We start from the raw sequence: 11865 nt of genomic DNA on the forward strand, positions 1-11865 counted from the left end.
ATAATAATAAAACAATATAGCATAAGAAACAAGGATGGCTAGTTCAAATGGGTAAACTAATGATCCTTGGTTATATTTCCTATTTTTCATTATAAGGAAGATGACTAACTAGGATATAGAGGACTTAAGTGTTGAGTGAATACAATGATCCTTCACTTTAATTAAGCATTGATTATGAAAATATGTTTGAGAGACACAAGATCTAAGGATAGAAAAGAAGACAAAATGAGTTTCAAAATACACAAAATTGAGAAACCAATTCTACAACTAGAAATAGAGGCTAGAGACTATTACATACTTCATATCCAAATTTCAAGAAAAAATAGAAGAACTATGGAAGGAAGGTCAACATAGCCTTAGGACCAGGGTGACTTGGTTGGCCTATTACTTGTAGTTTCTAATAATTTAAGTTTTAGATTGAATCCAAGGTCCCAATCTTTTGAGATCCAATTTTAGAATTGGTACCACCCATTCCTACATATAAAAAAGAGAGGAAATAATGTGTAGAAAGGGGTTTTCCTTAGACGTCAAACCCTTATTGGGGAATCAAAATTTGAAGTAAACTAAAATATTCTTGTAAAAAAGTATAATTGATATGAAATTTAAGCTAGATTATATTACCTTATATACCTTCACAATGTAATGTTTCTTTGATTTGGATCACAAGTGTTAATGAAACTACTTTAGCTCGACATAAAATTGTATAAGGAAATCATGAAAGAAAAAACATTCTACCATGAATATTGTTTTTTTCCACAATGTTTGATGGAGATAAGGGGGAATAATTTGGGACTTGAATACTTGAATGATCCAATGCTTTGATTCTTTTGAATGGATTCTTATGCAAAGATATGACTTCCTTGATGGTGAACTCCTTTACTTTGCCTTCAGTGAGAGAAAGAACCTTGATCTATGGAGAAGATTAACTTGAAGTGATGCCTAAAATTAGTTAAGATCCACATTAAAATGATTGAGATGAAAATTCATAAAGAGAGCTTGAACTCTTGCGATGTGATGTCCAAATTATGCAAGTTACATTCATTATATACCCCTCACAAATATTTTGGAGCTCAAAATTAAAAGAGAGATGACAAGGATTGGGAATTTCTTCTTAACTATTGAGATCAACATTCCCTTCAATTTTTTAAAAGTTTATGGAGGAATATGCTAACTTGATCAACCTATTCTTGAGAATAGGTTAACCATTTAGTCAACTTGGGTTCCAATTAAGGAGGAGATCCAAGATTAAAAAACAAAATAACAAGTAGAATATTAAAAATCAATGTAGGAGTCCATACATGCTAAAATAAAATAAGGCTAAATAAAAATTACATAGTGATACAATTTTAAAATGGTACATGGAATCTATACATTTTTTTGGAGAATCTAGAAAAAGTACTTTAAATTTTAATTTTATTAATTTGAAATAGAAGAGAAAATTTAGTGAAACAAGAAAAAAGTAAGAGAAGAAACAGTAATTGAAATAAAGTGAACCAAAGATACAATAAATAAGAAGAACAAGGTCAACCCATAATATAAAATTGAACAATTTAATATCTTTAAGACTTCAAGGATAATCATAGATCGAAAAAAAGATCTCCATGTTTAGAAAACATGCGAGCAAGAATTCAAGTATGCATCTATTTAGATGAATTTTGAATTTTTATTAGAACAAAAAGAGTAATTATGATGGTCATAATACACTATATGAAAATAATAAGAGAAGCCACACAAAAATGGGATCGTAATATGTGCTCGAAACATAAGACATATGGTGAGGACAAATGAGACTTTTTAAGGATACTAAATTCTCTACCTCCTCTAAAAATTATTCTTAAAATGATGGAGTGGATATGAGATAAGAATGCCATCTTAATTGATTTAATAGAATACTGGGAATTATTATCTATCTTAATTGATTTAATAGAATATTAGGAATTATTATCTGCATTTGAAAAAAACTATAAACTTAAAGTTTGAGAATATGTTAGTTTTCATTAAGTTTGAAATCACAATTATAGTTATGGAGGATGGAAAAAATGAAATCGTACAATAGAGTCACAAGTCTAGGACCAAAATAGAAGTTTTACATTGGAGAAAAGAATTCAATTTGATAAAATTAAAGAGATGGATAAGTTTTTATTAGAGCTAGAAAAATTATTCTTTCAAAAAATATTATTTCTACCTTGACTATTAGATTAGATCATCAAAACCATGAAAATGTGAACTATAAATATTATAAATCGCATGAACATGGTGAAATCATCAAGAAAAATTAAATAAAACATTTACTAGACCTTGTCAAATTATAAAACTAAATTAAAGACAAATAATATAAATTCATCCTTAGCATCCATAAAATTTGGTTGAATTAGTCAATGACTTCGAACAAGATAGTCACTAGATCATCAATAATATTTTTAAAATGTTTTGAAACCATACAACATGATATTTTCCTAAATTGGTGCAAAGAGGGGTGAATTAGTACAACCTTTTGAACCAGTCAGCAGAATTGCTTTCTTGAATATTCTAACTACTAGTTTCTTAACCAACAAATAAATTATAAATGTAACACAATAAAACCATACAAGAGATATTGCATCAATGAAAATTATTTAGTATGTAGAAACCCTCAGTGTGAGGATTAAAACCATAGTGGGAGTAATATACCCATGAGCCTTTTCTCGCAAGTAAAGAGGTACCCTATTAAATGTCATAACTATTCTTTATAAGAACAAATCCTATTAGAAATGTATCTAATATATCAAGATTATAAAATCTTGTAAGAACTCTAATTTTTTAGAGGATTTAAAAATCTCTTTCTAGGAGATACCTTACTAGATGATTTACAAAGGCGTACATTCAAGCCTGCATGATTAAGAGCTTACAATAGTAGCAATGATGAGAAAGAAAACTAAAGTGTTGATCTAAAAGTGGAACACATTTCCTTGTAGGTCTTATGTGTATACTTAAAATATTATTTGATGTTCCTTTTTTTTATTGGATTTCCTTGTGATCACCTTGTATCACTACCCACACTTGATGTAACACTCATGTCACATTCAACCTATCTATTATTCCACTCTATCTTGTACAACTAGTTTTATTCGCTATTTTCTCACAACAATGACTACACACACACACACACACACTTTCAAAAGTATTTTTATTCCTTTATTTTTATAGTGTTTGGGTGCCAATACCTCATTCAAATATTCTTCTAATATCATGAATTAAAAATTTGAATCACATAAATGAACTTGACACAAAATACTTGTGACTACTTATAAGTAGGGTACCTAGCCACGTAGGCTTGCCAATCTTCCAATGAACATATATCTATCTTTTTTCCTTACGTCCTTCAATTAATATGACTTGAATACATATTACATCACTCTTTCTATCTATATTTTTTTCATGTCACATCATTGGTTTATCTTCATGCTTGATCCTCAACTAACTGTTCACTATGCTTATTTTTGTTGGAAATCTAATTGAAAATATCATTGTTGAAAAACAAAGAAGATTGATTGTAAAGAGGGAGATTGTTGATGAAGAATGGTTTTAATCATTGTTTTGTCACTAATGTCAAACCTATTATTTTCCAAAATGACAATTTATTATAATATCCAATTACTATCACTTAGTTGATTGATGAAGAGATTTAATCAACAAAATGTAACAAAAGTACCTAAGGGAAAGGTTGAGTTATAGTTTTGTAATGAAGTGCAAGGACAACTTAAGACAATGATAAAATAATGTATTGATAATATACTTGAAGATACAAAGGATGGCCACACTTAGAAACATTGGAAGAATAAGTTGTAACAAGGTTGTCCTCAAAGCTTAACTAAGTTCATTAATGAGTGTCGGGCAAGCTAGTTCGAGCCGAGCAGATTTTTAATTAGTGCTGAGCAAATGCAAAATCTAGTGTGTACCAAGTGATATAGAAGGAGCCAAGTGTGTTCAAGTTATGAGAAAACTTTAGGTGTTGAGCATAAGAAAAACTTAGTGGATACCGAGTGAATCCATAGTAGGTGTCGAGCATTAGTAAAATGTAGTTGCTATCAAGTAACATAGTATGTGTCAAGCACCAAAATTTCAATAGTGTCCAGCTGCTACATTATGTGAAAAGTCAAAGATTCACCAAATCTAAACTAACAAGTTTGTTACCTTGAATTTTGTGAACTAGATGGAGGATAAGAATGATGAGCTAGTGGCATAAAATTTTAAGTAAATCATTTTTAGGAAAATTTAAGAGGATTCTTCATAATGTTCCTAGAAGGAACAAGATATGGGTTAGATGCATTGAATCCTACCTAATCCATTCAAACTAAAATTAGAGGGAAGAATTGAGTAGGAAAAGAAATTTTAGACTTCTATTTAAGGAGTCATAGGCCAAGAAGTTAGAGGAGCTCAGCTGCCACAATGTAAAGTTGCTGAAGGATATCAAGGAGAAGGCATTGAGAAGCAAGAATAGAGCACAAAGAGTCTTCTTTGACAAGTGGTCATATAGGAGCTTGCACTAGTATATCAAGCATGAAGACTCAAGGAGACAAAGCTTGAAAGGAGAACAAGTTCTCTGAATAGCAGAGATTGAAAGCTAGAAAAATTGTGAAAGGTCTAAACAACGATCTGAAATATGCAAGTTAAGTTTTGAGTTGTATCAGGTCAAAAGTCCTTGTTGTTACTCTCTAACAATTGTGTTAGCTATGGTGAAATCCTATGGACTTAGGTTGGTTTAACAACTATTTGTAAATTATTTAACAAGGTGGCATTCCAAGTGAATATTCTAAAGTCCTCTAATAGGGTGGTTAAATCCTCTAACCAAGTCACATTTAATAGTGTGTTATAGCCTTTAATAGGGCATCACTTCAAAAGAGTGAGAATTGCATAGCATGTTACTGGTGGTTTTTCCAAAATTGGATTTTAATGTAAATCAATGTGTCATATGTTGAAATTTTATGTGTTATGCTTGCATGTTGATTTATATTAACTTGCTAAGTAGGAAGATTTAAGCTTGGATGAATAAATAGTTTATCAGGCTCACCTTACTTGATGGAAAAGTTTTAATTGGAAAATTGGACCCTAAATAACTATTTCACCCCCCCCCCCCACCCCCTCCTTAGTTATTCTAAAGCATTTATAAAAATTGGTATCAGAGCCATTTGTTGATTTAGTTTTAAAGTACTAGAAGTAGGAAGATCAAGATGTCTAAGAGAGAAGTTCCCAAGCTTAACATAGACAACTCCACTACATGGCAAAGGTTGATGAAGCTACATCTTGGATCAATAAGTGACCATGCACAAACCTCAATTGAAGTAGAACATGTTTATCTAGTTGTACCCATTGCAGAAGATATGAAGAAAAAGGAGCACAATCAGGCAATGTTGGAGATTGCCTTTGTCCTCAACTATGCTGAATTTGATGACATCAAGGGATGTGACTCTACATTCAAGATGTGGAAAGCCTTGACTGATATCTATGGAGGAGATAAAAATGTTCAAAGAGCAAAAACATGAAGCCTTAGAGGAAATTTTGATGACATGAAAATGGAGGAAGGTGAGAATGTTGCTCAATATGCCTCTAGAATGAAAGAAGTGATAAGTGCAATAAGAAGTTTGGGTGGTCATTTGGAAGATGATATTGTTAATAGAAAATACATAAGAACCCTGCTCCCCATCTATGCTATTAGAGTTTTACCCATCCAAGAGCTAAGGTGTGTACCAGGAAATCAGTTAATTTTTGAAGGTATAGTAGGAAGACTCACTGCATTTGAGTTGTCCAACTTTGATAGCTACAGACCTAAGAAACTTGAATCTGCTTTCAAGACCAAGATATTATTAAAAGACACTGAAGAGGTGAAACCACAGAAGAAAAAGAAGAAGGAAAAATTTGCATCCAGTGACAGCAGCACAAATGAAGCAGATGTGGAACAATTGGAAGCATTGTTGGCCAGAAGACTTCACAAAGGTAAAGGTAAATTCAAAGGTAAGCTTCCTATCATTTGTTTTAATTGCAATGAAGTAGGACATATTGTTGCAAGATGTACACAAAAGAAGAATTACAGAGAAGGCAATAAGAACAAGAAAAAAAGAGAAGATGATGGCAAAGATTGCAAAGAGAAAGGCAAAAAGTGCTACATTTTTGAAGAAGAAGATTCTAATAAAAATGATGAGGTAGTCTATGTAGCCATGAAGGATGAGTCAGAAGAAGATGAGGCAATAGCACTGGTAACCTATGTGAACTAAAATGATAAGTGGATCATAAACAATGGATGCTCACATCACATGATTGGAGACAAAAGTAAGTTTATTACCTTTACTCAGTATGATGGAAATAGTGTTAGATTTGGAAATGATGCTCATGCCAAATCAAAGGAAAAGGTTCTATTAAGCTCATAGACAAAATTTCATGTGATAATGCATACTATGTTGAAGGATTGAACTACAATTTTCTGAGTGTATCACAATTAGGCAATATAGGTTGCAAAGTAGAATTTGGAAACAAAACTACCAAAATCTATGAAACTAATAGAAATTTGATAGGAAAAGGTGAACAAACTAGGAGTAATTTATTTTATCTAGATATGGAAGATACAACCTATCTTATTGTAAAACATGAAGATGTGTGGCTATGGCACAAAAGGTTACGTCATGTTAACTTTGACAATCTAATTAGCATTAGCAAAAAGAAGAAAGTTAGAGGTTTGCCTAAACTGAAGAAGCCTAAAAATACCATGTGCAAACAATGTCAACTAGGAATTATGACCAAGTCAAGTTTCAAAAGTAAAGTCTACACTTCCAAAGAAGTACTAGAGCTAGTCCATACAGACTTATGTGGCCCAATAGAAGTACAAAGCTACCAAGGAGATAGATAAATAATACTATTTGTGGATGACTATTTTAGGATGCTAACTTCCATATTCTTAAAGAAAAAATTTAATGCATTTCAAATGTTTAAGTGGTATTTGTCCTGGGTTGAGAAGGAAATAGGAAAGAGTCTGAAGTGCTTAAGATCAGATGGAGGAGGAGAGTTTACATCAAAAGAATTTGACATATTTTGTAATGATAAAGGAATCAAAAGAAAAACATCAGCTCCAAGAACTCCACCTCAAAATGGAATTGCAAAAAGAAGGAATAGATTAGTGATAGACTGTGCTAGAAGATTAATGTTGGAGAAAAATGTTGCTCTAAAATATTGGAGAGAATCTATAAGTACTGTTGTGTACACCTTGAATCGAGTCCAAGTCAAGAAAGGTACAAATGCAACACCTTTTGAATTATGGTATGGTCACTGACCTAATGTAAAACATTTCAAAGTATTTGGTTGTAAATGCTATATTCTTAAAGACTCTAGGAATGGCAAGTTTGATTCAAAGAGTGATGAAGGCATATTCCTTGGATACTCCACTAGACGTAAAGCATATAAGTGTTTGAATACTAACACTAACAAGACTGTGGAGAGTGCAAATGTAAATTTTGATGAGTGTGCAGAAGTCCAAGTTGATGAATCCCAAAAATTAGAAGATTATAGATCTTTTATAGACTTCTATGAAGGAATGCCTGTTGGAGATGAAGCTTCCAACCAAGTTGAGAATTAGTGACAAATTTTAGTATCATTTGACTTATAGCCAGTGAATGTCAAGTTGCATTTAGAAGTTGAGTTGTAGAATGAAGATAATGCATATTCTAATTCTAAAATTAGTACACATGGAAGAGAAAACAAAATATCAAATAGCGATGTGCAAAGTGACTCTGAAATTGAAGGACCAAACATGGAAAGAAGGATAGAACCAAGACTATCCAAGTATGTGAGAAGACATCACCGTATAGAAAAAATAATTCATGATAAGGAAGCCATACCAGTGACTAGGAATAGACTAAGGAATGAATCATGTTTGCTGAGCAAGATTGAGCCTAAAATAGTGAAAGATGCACTACAAGATGGTAATTGGAATAAATCTATGGAAGAGAAGATTGATTAGATTGAGAAGAACAAAACCTAGACCCTAGTTCCTAGACTAGTTGATAAGAATGTAATTGGTACCAAATAGGTGTTTAGGAAAAAACTTGATGAGAATGGTGAGATAACAAGAAACTTGGTCAAACTAGTCTACAAAGGTTATGTACAAGAAGAAGGACTAGATTATGGGGAAACATTTGCCCCTATTGCAAGAATGGAAGAAGTCAGAACACTACTTGCATATGCTGCTTATAAACATTTTAAAGTCTACCAAATGGATGTGAATTATGCTTTTCTAAATGGTATACTAGAAGATGAAGTCTACATAGAACAACTAGAGGGATTTTTTGATGATAATAACAAGGATATGGTCTACAAACTACATAAAGAACTCTATGGTTTGAAGCAAGCACCTAGAGTGTGGTATGAGAGACTTCAAAAATATCTTGTGAAGATAGGATTTGAGAGAACAGATGACAAAAACAACTTGTACATCAAGGTAGAAAAAGGTAAAGATATTTTGATATCTAAAATCTTTGTTAATGATATAATATTTAGAGGAAAAGATGCCCTATGCAAAGATTTTGCTAACCAAATTAAACATGAGTTTGAGATGTAAATGTTTGGAAAAATCAAATTCTTTGTTGGATTACAAGTACATCAACTAAAGCATGGAATATTTGTGACCCAATCAAAATATATCAAGGAGATACTCAAGTCATTTGGATTAGAAGACTCAAAACCAATCAGTACAACAATGGTAACAAAACATAAGTTATCCAAGAATGATGAGTTAGCTGAAGTAAACCAAACAATGTATAGATCAATGATTGGAAAGTTGTTGTATGTTGTGCATAGTAGACTAGACATTGCATTAGCTATTAGAATAGTGGCAAGGTTTTTTGCTAACCCAAGAGAAAATCATTTGATGGCAGTAAAAAGAATATTAAGGTACTTAAAAGGAATAGATGACTTTGGCTTATACTACAGGAGGAGTGAAAAGTTTGAGTTGAAAGCTTACAGCAATGCAGATTAGGGAGGTAATATTGATGACAAAAAGAGCACCAGTGGAGTAACACTTTTCTTAGGCAAAAGATTGATTACTTGGACCAGCAAAAAGTAAAGTTGTACCTCACAATCCACAATAGAAGTTGAATATGTTGTTGCTACTATCAATTGTACTAATATTGTATGGATCAAACATTTTTTGCAAGGTATGAAGGAAGAAGTAACTAAACCTATGATACTCTATTGTGATAAAACAAGTGCCATCAATAGATCAAAGAATCCTATGATGCATGCCAAAACAAAGTATATTGCAATTAAGTCCTACTATGTAAGAGAATTGGTGGAAGACAAGCGAGGATGGCATATGCCAACTCAAAAGAAAAAATTGCTGACATCTTCACAAAAGAACTACCTAAAGATGATTTTGAGTATCCTAGAGGTAAGTTAGGGGTGATACCCCTATCCAAGGCTATTTGAAGCAAAAGCAAAACTGCCCTATATCAAATGAGTTGATTGTTGGCATATTACAAATTGATGTAGAGGATATTTATTTTAGGATCATGCCTGAAGTAATCAAAGTGCTAAAGTTCCAAATTAGTCACAAGCAAGGTAACAGAGGGAGAAATTGGAGTACCTACAAATGCTACACTAGCATGTTAAGATGCTAAGATAATAAGTCTCTTGCATTGTTGTCAAAGAGGGAGAAATAGCAAAAACTAATCAAATCTACATAATCAAATAGATAGAAGGAGTAGCAGTTGATACTAGAATAGCAAAAAAAATTGAAAATGACCAATGCATGATGAGGGAGAAATAATTTAAGAGGGAGTCAGAAGTAGCACAAGATCAAAGTGAATAGTGGTAAGCCACAGAAAAGAGGGAGAAAAAGAATGTTTAGGAAGAATAGCATAAAATAAGCAGAAAAGAAATATCAACTTAGAGGGAGAAGGCAAAATAGTATAGCTAAGAATCAATCAGAGAAATAGTGAAAAGGGAGAAGGTAGTTTATCAACAAAGAATTCAAAGGGAGTCATAAGCTAGTTTATGTTGGTGATAGAATAAATAGTTTTGAATAAAGTTTTCTTTTTGGCATTTGATTTACTATTTTAAGCTAATTAGCATTTTGATAACTTGGTTAATCAATTTGGTTTCCCATTGATGCCAAAGAGGGAGATTGTTGGAAATATGATTGAAAAGATTATTGTTGAAAAACAAAGAAGATTGATTGCAAAGAGGGAGATTGTTGATGAAGAATGTTTTCAATCATTTTTTTTGTCATTGATTTCAAACTTTTTATTTACTGGAATGACAATTGCTTATAATATCCAAGTACTATCACTTAGTTTATTGATGAAGAGGATTCAATCAACAAGATGTAACAAAAGTACCTAAGGGAAAGGTTGAGTTATGGTTTTGTAATGAAATGCAACCTGATTAGTTAAGACAATGATAAAATAATGTATTGATAATATAGTTAAAGATACAGAGGATTTCCACACTTAGAAACATTAGAAGAATAAGTTGTAACAAGGTTGTCTACAAAGCTTAAATAAGTTTATTAGTGAGTGTCGAGCAAGCTAGTTCAAGCTGAGAAAATTTTCAATTAGTACTGAGAAAATGCAAAATCTAGTGTGTGATGAGTGATATAGAAGGAGTCAAGCTTGTTCAGTTGCTAAGCATCAAAAAAACTTAGTGGATGCTGAGTGAATCCATAATAAGTGCCAAGCATCAGTAAAATGTAGTTGGTGTTGAGTAACACAGTATGTGTTGAGCACTAGAATTTCAATAGTGTCGAGTTGTTGCATTATGTGAAAAGTCTTAAAGATTCACCAAATCTAAGCTGACAAGTTTGTTACCTTGAATTTTGTGAACCAAATGGAGGATAAGGATGATGAGCTGGTGACATAAAATTTTAGGTAAATCATTTTTAGGTGAATTCAAGAGGATTCTTCATAATATTTCTAGAAGGAACAATGGGTTAGATTCATTGAAACCTACCTAATCCATTCGAACTAAAATTAAAGGAGGGAAAATTTGAGTAGGAAAAGTAATTCTAGACTTATATTTAAGGAGTCAAAAGCCAAGAAGTTAGAGTAGTTGGCGTGCCACAATGCGAAGTTGTTGAAGGATGTCAAGGAGAAGGCATTGAGAAGGAAGAATAAAGCAAAAAGACTCTACTTTGATAAGTGGTCATATAGGAGGTTGCATTGGTATATCAAGCACGAAGACTCAAGGAGACGAAGCTTGAATGGAGAACAAGTTGTTAGAACTACAGAGACTAAAAGCCAAGAAAATTGTGAAAGAGTTGAACAAAGATCTAAAATTTGCAAGTTAAGTTGTGAGTTGCATCAAGTCAAAAGCCCTTGTTGTTACTTTCTAACAATTGTGTCAGCTAGGGTGAAATCCTATGGACTTAGGTTGGTTTAACAACCATTTGTAAATCCTTTAATAGGGTGGCATTCCAAGTGAATGTTCTAAATTCCTCTAAGTAGGCCCACTTCTAATAGGGTGGTTAAATCATCTAACCATGTCATATTTAATAGTGTGTTGTAGCCTTTAAAAGGGTAGGCCTTTCAGAGGGCATCACTTTAGAAGAGTGAGAATTGAGTAGCATGTTACTGGTGGTTTTTTCCAAATTGTGTTTCCACATAAATCACTATGTTATATATTGATCTTTTATGTGTTATGCTTGCATGTTGATTTACAGTAACTTGCTAAGTAGGAAGATTTAAGCTTGGATGAATAAACAATTTATTAGGCTCACCTTACTTGATGAAAAAGCTTTAATTGGACATTTGGACCCTGAATAACTGATTCACCCTCCCCTCCCACCCTTGCTCATTTATTCTAAAGAATTTCTAACAATTTTTTCTCTCCCAATTTTGACTAATT

The sequence above is a fragment of the Cupressus sempervirens genome, chromosome 3, assembly GCF_028749045.1.
Source record: "Cupressus sempervirens isolate cs-2001-9-10 chromosome 3, ASM2874904v1, whole genome shotgun sequence".
Taxonomy (NCBI): domain Eukaryota; kingdom Viridiplantae; phylum Streptophyta; class Pinopsida; order Cupressales; family Cupressaceae; genus Cupressus; species Cupressus sempervirens.